This window comes from Cupressus sempervirens, chromosome 11 (genome assembly GCF_028749045.1).
Source record: "Cupressus sempervirens isolate cs-2001-9-10 chromosome 11, ASM2874904v1, whole genome shotgun sequence".
Taxonomy (NCBI): Eukaryota; Viridiplantae; Streptophyta; class Pinopsida; order Cupressales; family Cupressaceae; genus Cupressus; species Cupressus sempervirens.
Genome location: NC_143128.1, coordinates 264,252,056 through 264,268,277, shown reverse-complemented (window position 1 = coordinate 264,268,277; position 16,222 = coordinate 264,252,056).

Below are 16,222 nucleotides of genomic sequence, written 5' to 3'. Positions count from 1 at the left end.
CAAGGTAGAATTCATGAAGGAAAGATAAGTTGTTGGATGATAAAGGAAACCTAGCTGGGACTGATAATTAGACTAAAGGTAATCTATTCTATGTAGATCTTACTTAAAGTTCATATTTTTTGGCATAAGTAGAAGAAAATTGGCTATGGCATAAAATAATGTGTCATGTAAACTTTGATAATTTGGTTACCATTAGAAAGAACAAAAGATTAGGAGGTATTCCAAATCTAAAGAAACTTGAAATGACCATATGTAAACAATGTCAAATTGGAAAAATGGGCAAATGTAGTTTCAAAAGTAAGAATTATAAGTCAAAAGAAGTCTTGGAACTAGCTCATATAGATATTTGTGGACCAATAGGTACTAAGTGCTATAGTGGAGAAGAATATTTCATTTTGTTTATTGATAATTATTCTAGGATGATGGCATTGATGTTCCTAAAAGAAAAATTTGAAGCTTTTCAAAAATTCAAGTGGTATCTAGCTAGAGTTGAAAAAGAAACAAGAAAGAATCTAAAATGATTAAGGTCAGAAATAGGAGGTGATTTCATCTCTAATGAATTCAATGAGTTCTTCTATGAAAGAGGAATCAAAAGGCAAGTATATAAACTTGGTACACCTCAACAGAATAACATAGTGAAAAGAAGAAATAGATTCATCATGGATTGTAAAAGAACATCGATGATAGAGAAAAATGTTGCTTCCAAATATTGGAAAGAAGTAATCAATAAAATAGTTCATACCCTGAACCGAGTCCAACTAAAGAAATGTACAAATCAAACTCCTTATGAATTATGATATGGCTATAAACCTAATGTCTATTATTTCAAAGTATGAAGAAAATGTTATATCTTGAAAGAGATAAGGAAAATAAATTTTGATGCAAAAAATGATCAAGGCATATTCCTACGCTACTCAAATAAGAGAAAATCATATAAATGTTTGAACCTTTCAACTCACAAGGTTATAGAAAGTATACATGTGAAAATTGATGAGTTTGCAAAAAAGAGAGAAGAACGAAGCAAAAAAGAACTTGAAGACTACATCAATTTTTTTTACTATGAGCTTGAAACTTTACCCAAGGTACAAAAAAATACAATTGGGCAATAATAGACATCACCACCCCAGTTGTCAAAATCACCCAAGTCATCTAAGTATACAATACCCACTGAGTTGTAGTCAGTGCAATCCAAGTTATAGCTAGTGCAACCCAAGCAACAATTAGTACAATCCAAGTCACGCACATAGGAACTCGAGTTACAAATAGGGGAAACCAAGTCATGGATAGTGGGAAATGAGAAAAGATTTATAAGTTCATAGAACCTTTGAGCATGGTGAGCCAAGTGAAACAAGTCCAAAATCTAGAAGGAAGGAACATGTACTTGCTAGATACATCAGAAGACATCATGCACCTAAACAAATAATTGGAGATTAGACAAGAGGTATAATGACATGTAAAAAACTAAAAGGTACATGTTTTCTTATTGAATTTGAACCTAGAACTATAAAAGATTCTTGGAATAATTGAAGTTGGATACAAAAAATGAATGAAGAAATTGTGCAAGTTGAAAGGAACAATACTTGGAATCTTGTTCCTAGACGTAAGGACATAAATCTAATTGGTATAAAGTGGGTTTTTAGAAATAGATTCAATAAAAATGGTGAAGTATCAAGGTAAGGAAAGACTAGTCTATAAAAAATATGATCAAGTAGAAGGTATAGACTATGGAGAAACATTTTCTCCTATTGCTAGACTTGAAGGAGTCATAACACTACTTGAATATGCTACACATAAAGGATTCAAAGTGTATAAAATGGATGTAAAATCAGATTTCTTGAATGGAATTTGGAAGAAGAAGTCTACATTGATCAACTTGAAGGTTTCATTGATCCAAATAAAAGAGAGATGGTCTAAAAATTACACAAAGATTTATATGGTTTGAATCAAGCTCCTAGAGAATGGTATGAAAGGCTACATGGATATTTGGTAAGGATTTTTTTCAAAGAAAAAATGATAATAATACTCTATATATTAAAGAAGGACCATAGAATAAGATATTGTTAGCACAAATATTTGTGGATGGTATTTTATTCACAAGTCTTGATTACTTATGTAAATCATTCTCTGAAGAAATGAGGAAAGAATTTGAAATGCCAATATTTGGAGGGATAAAATTCTTTGGTTGTATACAAGCTCATCAAATAAAGGATGACATCTACATTACTTAGTCAAAGTACATCAAGGAGATATTGAAGACATTTGGAACCAAATATTCTAAATCAGTTGGAACACCTATGTCTACTAGACACAAAATATCCAAGAATGATGATTTAAAGGAAGCAAATCAAATTACCTATAGATCCATGATTAGGAAACTTTAGTATGTGGTACACACAAGGTCTGATATTGCATTAATTATTGGTATAGCTGCAAGGTTTTTTGCAAATCCTAGAGAAAATCATATGGTGGTAGTCAAAAGAATTATGAGATATCTAAAAGGCATTGAAGACTATGGTCTATGGTAGAAGAAAGGAGAAAAATTTGATTTGAAATCCTATACTAATGTTGATTTTCTTGGAAGCCATGATGACTGAAAAATAACTAGTGGAGGAGGATTATTTCTTGGAAAGAGGTTAGTATCATGGACAAGTAAGAAGAAGAATTGTATCTCTCAGTTTCCAGTAGAGGCAAAATAAGTTGTTGCAACAACTAATTACTCCAACATAATATAGTTCAAGAAACTGTTGTCAAGAATGAAGGAAGAAATCAAGGACCCAGTGGTTATCTATTGCAATAACACAATTAAAATCAACATATCCAATAATCTAGTGGTGCACACTAAGACAAAATACATTGCAATCAAGTATCATTTTTTGAGAGAATTAGTTCAAGATAAAGAGGTAAGATTGGAATATGTGAACAAAAGGAGAAGGTTGCTGACATATTCACCAAGCCAATACCTAAGGATAAATTTTTTTATCTAAGAGGTAAGATAAGGGTAATTCCTCTATCTAATGCTCACTAGAGTACATATTAGTGATGCATCAAGAAGAGCTTCATTGACAAACTATATAGTTGATTCAAGAACTTCAAAGACCATTGTATATGAATCAATACATCATGTACATTATAAATTCATTGTATAAAGTCTTTGGCATTTGATGTCAAAGAGGGAGATACTGATGTCATATAAAATAATTAGAGGAAGATATTAGTATATAAGCAAGAGGGAGAATTTGACCAGACAGAGTCTGAAGATAAGATGATAGAGGAAGTTCTCGTGGATGAAGAATCAGAATCAAGTTAAGGATATTTTCTCCAAATCTTTGTTTACATAATGACATGTTATGTTTTCATCAATGCGAAAGAGGGAGATTCTTGAAATTAATTATTCAATTGTATATTTTTATTGATGTTACACAAATGTCACACTCTAACCAAGCACAACTAGTATTAACCGAGCTTACTCAGAAACTAAAGAAAACTCCAGTATTAGCCAAGCATAATTTAGAAGGAACCAAGTTTAGTTAGGTCGATCAATGAAGGGTGTCAGTATAAACCAAGTAAGGTTGCTTACCAAAGGAATTTAGTGTAAACTGAGTTAGGTTGATTACCAAAGGGATTTAGTATTGAATAAGTGATTATTTTCATTACTAGTTGACTGATAGTAGAATACTTTTGTTAATTAAATGGTTAATGCAAACTAAACTAGTGGATGTTAATTATTTAATTTAAAGGGCATTCAATCCAAATTGACATTAAGGTCCATATATATGAAAGGTCAATGTGTGGAGTGAAATGTGAAATTAGAAAAATGAGAAAGATGGAAAATAAGAAGGATATCTGATTGAAGATAGAACATCTAAGGAGCTATAAAGAATATTCTGATAAAGAAGGATCAAGTGGATAAACCAAAACAATGAACTAAAATTTGTAAAGTTAGTTGCTTCATCAATCAAGTCAATCATTGTTACTCTCTAACAATTATAGTAGTAAAGAAATCTCCTAATAGAGTTGGCTTAATAGTCATTTTGTAAATTCTCTAACAACATGACATTTATGTCAGAAACAATAGTCCACCAATATAACTAAGAGGGCGGGGGGGCGGTGAATTAATTATATGGAAATTTAAAACATTTATCCTCTTAAGCAATCTTGACCATTCAACCAAAGTAAGAAACAACCATAAAGAGATACACATAAAAAATTACACCAAATATGTTGACTAGGGAAACCCTTGATTAGAGGGAAAACCCTAGTGGGAATGATGCCCACAAAATGATGTACTAATATGAATATTCCTTGTTAGAGGATGGAACCTATTACGAGTCTATTACAACATTTAGTACAAAGAGTCCCTATTAGGAGACTTTGAATCCATGTTAGGAGATTCCAACCCTATTAGGAGTCATGGAAGGTAGATTAACCCACTGTCCAACTAGCTTCAGGATCAGATCAACAAACCCATTTTCCAATTGACCTCAGTATTATTCCTTTAAGAATAATAGATGTGTAAGAAGCTTTTACTTCTTCCTTTATCTAGTATGTCAAACTCCTTCACCTTCAGACCATGCAATTAGATCTGGAACTTTTTACTTAGTAACAATAACCCTTAAGATCACTTACACACATAGGTAGGCCACTTTTCTTTTGTATCCCTTTGATTCTTAGTAATTCACAAGTCTTTTCACCTCACTATATGTAAAAAATAGAAAGAATCTTTCCTTTATACCATGCTCAATAATAAATCCTTGAGTCAAATTTCCACATGTTAATTAAATGAAATACATATTTAATTAATGCTGTCAACTCATAGTTATACACAAACTTTCATATGTGCAACTTCTGTACATGCGCACTCTTTGACATTATCAACAATCAATATACTATCTCCAATTAACTGCACAACCCTTCACTACAATTGTAATGAACTACAACTATCATACAATAATATTTCTTTCCTAATACTTTGTTTCCATATGGTTCTCTATGAATAAATCATATCTTTTGTACACTGTCAATTTAGGTTCTGCGCACTTACCCTTGTAAAAAATACATACTATAGTATGTGCTAGTAATTGCACATCATCAGATAGGTAATATAATTGTTAGTGAACAAATTGTCTTTCTATTTATACAATGATAATTTACTCTATACCCAAGACTTGGAAAGTACAAAAATATTCACGATAGCTGAGAAAACTTCATATTATTTGTTTTCTCTCTATATTTATAGGGATAGCTCCCTTTGACAGATTTATCAATGAATCCAAAATTAATTTTGCACTCTTCCAGAAAGTGCATAAGGACTCTCACATACTCTTGGGTAGTGAGGTGACAGTTCATTCATGCAATAAAGAGAAAATAACTCACAATCTTCCTTCAAAAAAACTTATTCAAAGAAAGGAATGATATAAAAACTTCACAATAATCATTCAAGGAATTTAACTAAAGTAAACTACATCAGCAACAACAACATATATCTTTAATCGATAAATCAAACACTCACAAAGTAACGATGATTCAAACAATCAAAACACCAAGTTTCAAAGTGGGATCCAAGATGATATATATATATATATATATATATATATATATATATATATATATATATATATATATATATATATATATATATATATATATATATATATATATATATAAACTTCCTTCATGCACATAGTCATTCAAAAAGCAAACATATATATGCTATCTGTCAATTGTTGTAAAAGTATCTACTTATCAAAGTATTATCTAGCTATCTGTTCTAACCCCTGATTAGTTCAATGCCCCAACATTTATAGTTCTTAAAAATTTGAAAAGCCTCCATTAAAGCCCAACCATTTCAGTTCAAACCATTAAGATATGAACAAAAAATTGTTATTTAAAATGGTTTCCAAAACATGACTAGAAGTAACTATTCTGATCAAACTTCATCACCAGTATTTTCCTCTTCATCCATGATTTGCCTCACCAACTTCTAGCTTCTAAAAGTGTTCATAAACTCTTGCATCACATGGGAATTGGGGTTCTTCAAACTCAATAGCTTAGTCCTACAAGCATCCTTTTTCCATTTTAATTCCTTGATTTTCAGGCTTTGAAATGGCATGAGATTCCTGTTCAGAAATAACATGGATTCGATATTTTCCAGTGTGGTGAAATCACTAGTAGTAGGTGATTCATTATCCTTGATATTTTCAATAGAATGATTGAATCTCTTTTTTAATGCTTTAGAATCCATGTTCCCATCATCAAATTGTAGAATTCCCATAGGGATTAATATATTCATGTCCTTAAGAAGCTCCTCATGCATCTCAACAATCTTGCTTTCAATGGATTGCATCTATTTAATTGCTTCTTTGTAAATTGATTCTTTTTAGCCCATGTTATTTTTCATGATGAAAAAAATACTAGAATCTATATTTTTCATCTAATTCTCACCTAGAAACTTAAGCACTCCAAAACTTTCAACTTTAGTCACCTGAAACACAATAGCCTGGCATCGACTCCGTTCAGTTTCCCATCCTAGAATTAAAGTTTGAATCTCTCCCAAGAGTTTTTCCCCTTCAACATAAACTTATTACCTTATTTGATAATAGTATTCACCCAATCCTACATTGCATCTGAGAGCAGCTTTCCCTTTTGCATCTATTTTACCAGTTGTTGATTATCTATAGAATTAGGGTCAAAAGATTTAGGGGCTTGAACAACTGGTAAGGCTCCAAGATTAATCAAAGAATCAATATAAGTAGCCATAGTCACCACTAAGGCCTTGAGTTCCTTTTTCTCATTGCTATCCTTTTCAGATTGGGTTAACATATGATCAGAAAAAAACTTAAAGAAATTATTGCCTATATTTCTATTGATGGTTCCAAGTTTAATCAAAGTAACTTTGAAGCCTTCCTTGTCAATTTCTCCATATTCTGATTTTTGCCTATATGTAGCCAACTCTGCTGTGATCTTTCTAGTTACTAGATCTTTAATTAAATGGGTGTCAATTTTTAGCTTTTAATTTTGGAACCATGTACTGCATATTTTGTTACAATGTCTTTCACAAGCATACACACTGGCTAAAAATTTCTTTTCCTACTGACAGAGCTAGATAACTAGGATGGGACAACAGGATTAGTAGAGATTTCTTAAGTATCCTAGGTAGGAGTCATGAACTTAGGTTGGTCTACCCTAGGGGCTTCAATAAACTGCACGTCACCATTAGGATTGTTTGAGAAACCAAAACCATCACCTGAATCCTATCCTTGAGTTAACATCTTTTCCTTCTAAACTTCTTGCTACATGAGAGCTTCAGACTTAGTTTTAGAACTGGTTCGAGGATCTATGTTTTGTGCAAGTGCTAGCATCCTTTTCTATTTGCTGAGAATTGACACACCTACAACAACAGATGAAACTTGGATGTCAGAGGTCAATGGTTCAGAAAAAGAAACCATTTTTGGAGATGGTTCATTGACTACTTTCAAGCTCTGCCTCTTTAGCTAGTTGTCTATATGAGTGAGAATAGATCTAGTTCTTAGATTTATATAATCTTCCTCTCCCTGATTCCAATCCACTTGGAATTGTCTTAACTCATTGGCTTCCTCCCACCTAGGTTCAACAATAACCGTACCATCTTCAATTACTCCTTCATGTTGAAATTTCAGTTTAAGGGAATTGATCTGTTAAACTGTTAATCTTGAGTGGTCTCTTTTTGACACTTCTTCTTCATTCTTACTATCCTACCATAAATATTCTAGGCGTGGAGTTGTAGATGACTAACCTTTCAAACCAAGAACTCGAGCCGCAAATCCTTTACTATCAAAATCCCTTCTTCCCTGTTAAGACCCAAAACCAAAGTTGAGTAAATTGCTTCCTATGACTGAAGCATTGACCATGCTGTTACAAGTCAAAGGGCCAAGCTTGATAGGAAACATCAATTCAAAATTTTCTTGCGGGAGATTATCCTTAATGATAGTACCTGCAGACCTTAGCTAAAACAAAATTGTCAAGTGCATAATGTGGTAGTCTTATGGACTCATCTTCAAACCCACCTATTCTCAAATAGGTGAACTATAGGAATTGTATGTAATAGATTCCAAAATTTTGAATTAGTTTTTGGGGTTCTGAGGACAGCCTGAGCATGGGTGTCTTTTTCAAAGATAAATGTACACTTTCTATCAATACATTGTGCACATTTCTAAAGTTTTCCAACACTTTATCTCTTTGTAATAGGGGACTATATTGATAGATTGTTATTTCTTCACTCCAAATCTCATGGGGTAGGGAAGTGAGATTACTGACACAAGCAATGCAATATGTAAGATAAGAAGCCATGTAGAAATTCTCCTTGGTTTCCTTAGCATGTCTATGCTGTGTTCTTAAGGAGCTAGTGATTATTTTGGCCCAATCCATCCATTGTTCTCCCTTTAAAATAATTTCAAAATAACAAAACATCCATTCTTCAAAAAGAAGCACATCAGCCGAACTCTTAACTCTATGTAACATCACTACAAGATCATGAATATGGGGTTTTAGGTGATCTTTTGTGACTATCTTGGGTAGTCTTGAACCTCCACCATAATTAGTCATTATCCACTTCCTAGATAGGATGTTATGATATTCTCTTGGGGTTTCTTAGTATTCAGCTAGGGACTCAATGGGAGAAAATGTAGAAAATGTACTTTCTAGTAGACATAGCACTCAGGCAATAGTCTCCCTAGATATTGATAGTATAGGTTCTCCATCCTTGTTCAGGATACTTTTACTCCTTACATCATAATGGTCGATACAAATCTGGAGCAATTCAGGGCTTAATAGGGTAGGAGGGAAGGTTGCAGCTTCAATTAGACCACTAGTTAGAATTTCCATACAACAATTTAATTCATCGGCCCACTCAAGGAAATTCAACTGTAATTTTTCTAGCCTAACACCTCTAAATTTGTATCACAAATAATGGGTCTTTTGCACTCCAAACTTGACACATTACCAAAGAAATGCAACATGGATTTCATCTTAAACAAGGAAAACAAGGCTCAAACTGATTTTATTTTGAAATGCACATAAATGGTAGAACAATAGAAGGCTTTTCTGTGTTCTCACCTATAACTCACCAAGAAAAATAACCTCTTTTCTTGTCTCTTAGTAGCTCCTCCTCCAAATTTTCTTTTTGCATGATAAACAAAAAGAAATACTACACTCTTTTTAAGGGAAAGAGAACATAGATGTGAAAGTACAACCTCATAATGAGGCATTGATGACAAATCAACTGCGACTAAGCTCACATGTTCAAAATCTTTTGACATGAAGTTTTATTAAATGCTTCCCTTTGCAGTTGTATTGACAATGATTAGCTTTATCTGACACACAATCTTTCCTTTGGTGAAAAGGTTTTTCACTTTAAGTCATGATGGCATTTTCCCATGCTTGAAATTAAGGCACCTCCTTTGAATGATTACCTCCTCATGTGGTAATTTATGCCACATGAACCCGATAGCTTTGCCAAACCATAGTCAATTTTTTTGAAGAAACTTTAGTTATCAAACTGCTTCAAACTCCTTTGAACCAAGCTTCAAACTCCTTTGAACCAAAACTTCAAAGGGGTTCAAAGTAGTTCAAAGGAACATTCTGGAGTCTTGTGCGAATTACCTACAAAAAACAAAGGTCAGTGTAAAAACCTTCAATTGAACCACTTTGAACTACTTCAAACCAAGGTTCAAAGTGGTTCAAAGAGGTTTGGACAAAGATGAGGAAAGACACGAAGCTTTTAGTGACTTTTTACAATGCTTTTGATGATCGAGAGAACATGAAATGACAATAAGAAGCTTCTATGACTAGATAAGAAATCTAGGAAAAGCTTAAAATATGGCAACTCATAATATGGCTAATAGGGTCTCTAACTAGGGACTAGGTACGTAGAGTACACAGAGGACTTAGAAAATTATGAATGAAAACAACACCAAGACTACATAGAAAACAATAGGAAGAATAAAGCAAGTGGAAAAAAAGACACAACAAAAGGTATGTACAAGGTTGGGGCCTTTAAGAAATTATAACTTTATTAACTTCAAATCCAACCCATTATAGGTAAAGGGTAGAATTGTGCCATCTAGGTAACTTAGACAAAAAGGTGTTTAGAACAACAACTTCAGAGATAATAAATGGCCCTTTCTTAAGGGAATCAAATTTTCCATGTGCTCCTTGAGGTTCTCTTCTCTTATCCCAAAAAAGTACTTCATCATTTTTTAGGAAATTGTGAGGCCTGGTTCTCATATCAAAAGTTTTCTTCACCTTCATCTGATGCTCCATAATATGATCAACAAGCTTTTCCCTTTCTTCTTCTAATTTTTTCAAATACATTACTCTGTTTTCTAGGGAGTCTTGAAAAAAATGATCCTCAATCATAGTTTTCAATTTGGAAGTAGACAACTCTAGAGGTAGGGATACTTGAGCACCAATTCCATATACCAGCTCAAACATAACCATGCCAATGGCCCTTTTAGGGGTAATATGATCAGCCCACAAAGCTTCATGCATCTTTTTATGCCAATTTTATGGATTATCAGCCACCAACTTTTTCATTATTGCAACCAGGTTCTTGTTACTAGATTTTGCCTACCTATTCCCTTGAGGAAAATAATTTGATGAATGAGATAGGGATATGCCGTGCTCATAATAGAAAAGAGAAAATTCTTTCGATGAAAAATAGGTTGCATTGTCTAAGACTATCTTTTGGGGAGCCCCAAACCTGACAAATACATATTCAAATAAGAATTCACATACCACTTGAGAATTGGCCTTCTTGGTTGGGATAGCTTCCACCAATTTGGTGAAATAGCTTCCACCCATTTGGTGAAATAATCAGTAGCTATTAATATGTGTATGTGCCTAGTGCTATATGGGGGACTTAGAGGTCTAATGAAGTCAATTCCCTATTGATGGAAAGGCTCATAAATCACCACTTGCCTAAGGGGTAAGGCTACCAATTGAGGGTGCCCAGTGAAAAGCTAACATTTCTCACAATTCTTTACAAACTTGTAGCTGTCTTTGAACATACGTAGCTAGTAAAAGCAATTCCTTAGGATTTTAAAGGTAGTCACTGTAGATGAGAAATGTCCTCCACATACATCTGAATGATATGCCCTTAGCAACTTTTCTTGCTACTCTGCATCTACACATCTCAAAAAGGTTCTTTCTATCCCTCTCTTATACAAAATACCATTAGAGATTACATAGTTTGCAACCTTCAACCTAAGATTCTATTTTTCTTTATAGCTCATATTTGGAGGGCATTCACCATATGTTAAAAAGTAGGTTATATTGGAGAACCAGGGGTCTATTGAACTTACTAGCAAAACAATGGGCATTTCTTTAATACTATCAGGAGGTGAATCTTTATTTTCAGCCATCAATTTGCATAAACCTCGTCCTCTTACTAGAGAAGTAGGTTTGATAGTTAAATCATATTCTTGAACTTTAGTAACCCATACAACTCTTTTATTCACCCCAATCTCTTGCTAAGTCAATATGCTTTTTACAACTATTTCTGGTAGATAGACAATTGAATGGGAATGTAGAATATAGTACCTAAATTGCTTCAATGCCTTCACCACAGCGAATGCATGTTTCTCCATTTGGGTATAATTTAATCCATGCTTCTTCAAGGGAATGCTCATGAAAGAAATTGGGGCTTCATTGTCTCCATCATCCTTTTGAGTCAGAATGCTAGATAAAGTATGTTTTGAAGCATAACAGTAAATAATGAAATCTTTTTCAAAATTAGGACTTAGTAGCATAGGTGTGTTTGAAATAGCTATTTTAATATCCTCAAATGCTTTATTGCCCTCTTCTTGCCATCTAAAAGTATTTTTTTTGTGCATCATACCCAACATGTATCTTACCTTTTCAAAAAATTCAGGCATAAAACTCCTTAGAAAATTAATTTGACCAAAGGACTTCAAATCACTTCTATTAGTGGGTAGTGCAAATTTCTGTATGACCTTCACCCTTTCTGGGTTGATCTTTATAGCATCCTTAGAAATGATATGTTTGAGCAATTTGCCTTCTTCTACAAAGACTACACACTTTTTGGGATTGAGGGATATAACATGTTGCCTACATCATTCTAGCACCATTCCCAAATCTCTCAAGTCATGTTTCATTCTCTTAGAGTATATGGCCAAATCATCAAGATATATCACAATTATTCTATCCCTCAAATCCTTAAAGGATGAATTCATTGCTCTTTTGGAAAGTTGCTCCCCCGTTGATCAAGCCAAATGGCATTCGATTGTAAGCAAAAGTGCCCCAGGGAGTAATGAAGGCTATCTTGTGCTGATCCTCAGGTGCAACACAAATCTAATTATATCTTGAATACCTATCAAGAATTGACATAACTTCAGACCCAACAACCGTTTACAAAATGTGATCCATAGTGGGAAGTGCATAATTGTCCTTGAAGCTGGCTTGATTTAGATTTCTAAAATCCACACAAATTCTAATTTCCCCATTTTTCTTTCTCACAAGGACAATGTTTGCTACCCAAGTTGAGTGATGAATTGGGTAGATTATGCAAGCTTTCAACATCTTCCATACTTTTTTAAAAATAGCTTCAAATACCTTAGGATTATAGTTTTTGAGCTTTTGCCTAAAGGTATTAACTCCTGGCTTTAAAGGTATATGATGTATAAATTCTCTATTTCTGAAGTTCTTCAAGTCTTCATACCCCTAGGAAAAGACATCTTGATACTGGGTGAGGAGCTCAAACAACTTATCCTTCTCTTTTTCAGAATAGGTTCTACCAATGGAAATCTATTTGGGATTTTCCACATTCCTAATATTTATTTTTTCTTTTTCTTCTGCACCTTTATCAGGGTCACTTCTTCTATTTTTGGCACTATCATCTTTTCTACCAAAGAGATGTTCTAGGGTCACCAGCCCCTTTGGGATACGATTAACTTTCAATTGAACAACTTCTCTTGATTCAGATAATCCCTCTCCAATAGGTTTACCCTCATGGTTTGATCATGTGAAGAAAGTTTCAGCAAAATTCCTAGCACATTCGATGAAATCCTTCAAATGTGCATCATTATCAAAAACCTACCAGTGATTGACATTATTTGGGACTCTTGGTCTATAAATCATTTCAATCTTGTAGGTATCACTTTTGAATTTTGGGTGTGGTTACAACAAGGAAGCTTGAACAGCTAAGAAATCTGCTTTAATATTTTGAGATCGAGGCATAAATTCAATAGAGAATGCTTCAAAAGATTCAATTTCATCCCAAACTAGGTTTCTATAGTGTTTCAACCTATCATTTTTTACAAAAAAATATTTCCTTACTTGTTTGACAATGAGTTCAGCATCACCTTTTACCTTCAATTTTTTCACCCCCTTTTCCTTGGCTTCTTGCAGACTTAGAAGCAACGCTTCATATTTCACAGTGTTGTTTGTATTATGAAAATATAATTTAAAAAAAAATGGAAAATGTCTCCTGAAGGTGAAATTAGGACAACACCTATACTTGACCCAAAATTTGAGTAGCTTCTATCAAACTCCAATGTCGATAGGGCTTCTTTGCCATTTGCCTTTTCAATTTCTTCACATTGCTTTTTAGCCAAAATAACATAGTTTCCAAACTAACATTCTTCTTATAGTATCTGTGATTTAGGATTGTATGAAGGTACAACTTTATATTTATTCTTTAGTTCTAGCTCTAGTTTTATCTTTTTCTTCCTTATTGAAATATAGGCTTTAAACCAGTCCATCTTGATTTCTCCACTGATATCCTTACATAAATTCCTGCTGAGCAACATTCCATAGCTGGGTAGTATGACAGCTACCAAGATAGTAAGTTTCAATATTTTCTGTGGGTAGGCATAAACAATAGCTTGCATTTCCTTCACTTGACCAACTAGAGGTACTTTCTTTCCATCCATAACGTAACAACATCCAAAGGTTTTCATAACCTCCAAGTTGAGGGATTTTGCAACGAGCATTGGAATAATATATCCGATGCTCGAGAGTCAATGATATAGTTGCTGAGTTTCTATCCATTTAATAATAATGATACATAGAATAGATTAGGATTTTTCTCTTCTATTTCTCCTCCAACAGTGTTAATAGCTAATTCCCTATAAGGAGCATCTTTTCTGCATCCTTGAGATACAAAGACAGGTTCACTTGTAGCCTTTGGATTTTCAATCATACTATCAGTAAATTGTACATTAGTAGCAGAGCCTCCTTTTACATATTGAACTAACTTATCTAATTCTTGTGGATTCAACCTCAAATATTCAATTGGAGAAATAGATATAGGGGAAGAATTATAAAATTCTACAATATCAAAGGTCGATGTACTGGCTATTGAATTTGTTCTGGACAATATTTTGGGCTTTGCATTTTTCATAGGATCAGCCTGTATGTGTTCTTTCCCTTTAGCATTCGATGAGTTCAGAATGAATCCTGCATAGGGCTTTTAATTTATTTGACCTCTAGTCATTATTGTACAAGTAGGGTCTTGAAGCATCATGAAAATAGTGCCTCCCCTCTCTGTATCTGGTTTGTATTCAAGAAAATAAGCACCTACACTTTCATTTTCTATCTTTTCAACTTCAGGCGATTGTTCTGCTGCAAGTGCATCTTTTGCTAATTGAACACAATTTAGCCAATTGGGACAAGTTCGTCCATCATGATCCATGATCAAATGAAAAGAACACATCACCTCTTTGGGGGCTTCTTCAATTTACAACCTTGTTTGGGGGGCGGTTGACATGGGGGTTTTACTATAATTTGGGGGCTATTATCGCTTATGGATATCCTAGTAAGGAGCTTGATAAGGGCCACGAGGTTTATTTTGTTGCCTCTTCATAATGGCTACATCATTCATCAACTTCTGCATGATAGGGTCTATGGGAGCAAAGGATGAAGCAACCCCAAAAGATTGAACCTCTCTTCTCCATTTACCAATATTAATAAACACATCCTCCAATTGAATAGCTTGCCTTTGTGCAGCAGCTAAGTCAGCAACTACATTTTTGATGAGGTGAAAACTTACATCCGAAGGGACAACATTGACAAAGAATATCTTTTGGTTTTCTGTATTAGGCCTAGATGTTGTAGGAATTCTTTGAATTAACCTATTGAATTTTGCCACAAATTCTCTCATAGGTTTGTGTATCTCCTTTTTCATTCAACTAAGTTGAAGTAACAAGGAGCATTCATTCTCAGGGGTTTTGAACCTATTTTTGAATGCATTTTTCATATCATTCCAATTGGTAATAGAATGCTGGAGTAGGTGATTGAACCAATCAATAGCAACATCAGTTAGCATTCAAAAAATAGTCTAACAATAATTTCTTGGGTAGGGATGCTTATAATGCCACATGCTGTATGAAAAGTGCTCAAGTGATCATCTGTTGAAACTTTACCATCTCTGCTAAATTTAGGTAGGATTTCTGTGGAACCTTTGGGCAATGCTATAGGATTGACACCAAGATTCAATGGACCTATGTTTTGTCCCCATGGTTGATTGACAACCATGTTTGGTAATATGACTTGTAAAGGTTGGATATTCAAATGAGAAGGAACAAGAGCTATCAATGGAAGTAAAGAATACACTAAAGGTGAGAAAGGGGACTATTTTGGTGGAGAATTGGGTCTACTACTAGACTTACTTTTCTTCTTTTTTGGGATTGTTAAAATTAGGTAGGAAAGTCAAATTCTTTAGAGGTTCAAAGTTCTTGTCTATAATCCCCTTTTCTCTTTCTCCTCTTGTATATCTCCTAGCAACCATCTCTATTTCTCACTTTTTATTTAAGGTCTTGCAGGTGCTTGAGCAAGCCTATTTACTAGTGCCTCTTCTTGAATCTTAGGCACACCCCTTAACAGTTTAGCCCATTCTTCTTCTCTTTCTAGGACCCTTTACACTTGTTGAAATTGTCGGCTATTTTGACACAATGTCCAGGTAGTTGCGGTCAAATCTGAGACTATATCTTCCTGTGTATCTTCAAATCTAAGGTTAGGTTGTAGCACAAGGAACACATTATCATGTGGGAGAACCATTATAACTCGTAGTACCTTTTTTTTTGGTTCTATTACACAAGAACTCTCCCTAGTGGAGTCATAAAAAATCTATTAGCGAACAGATTGTCTTTCTATTTATATAATGATAATTTACTCTATGCCCAAGACTTGGAAAGTACAAAAATGTTCACAATAGCTGAAAAAATTTCAT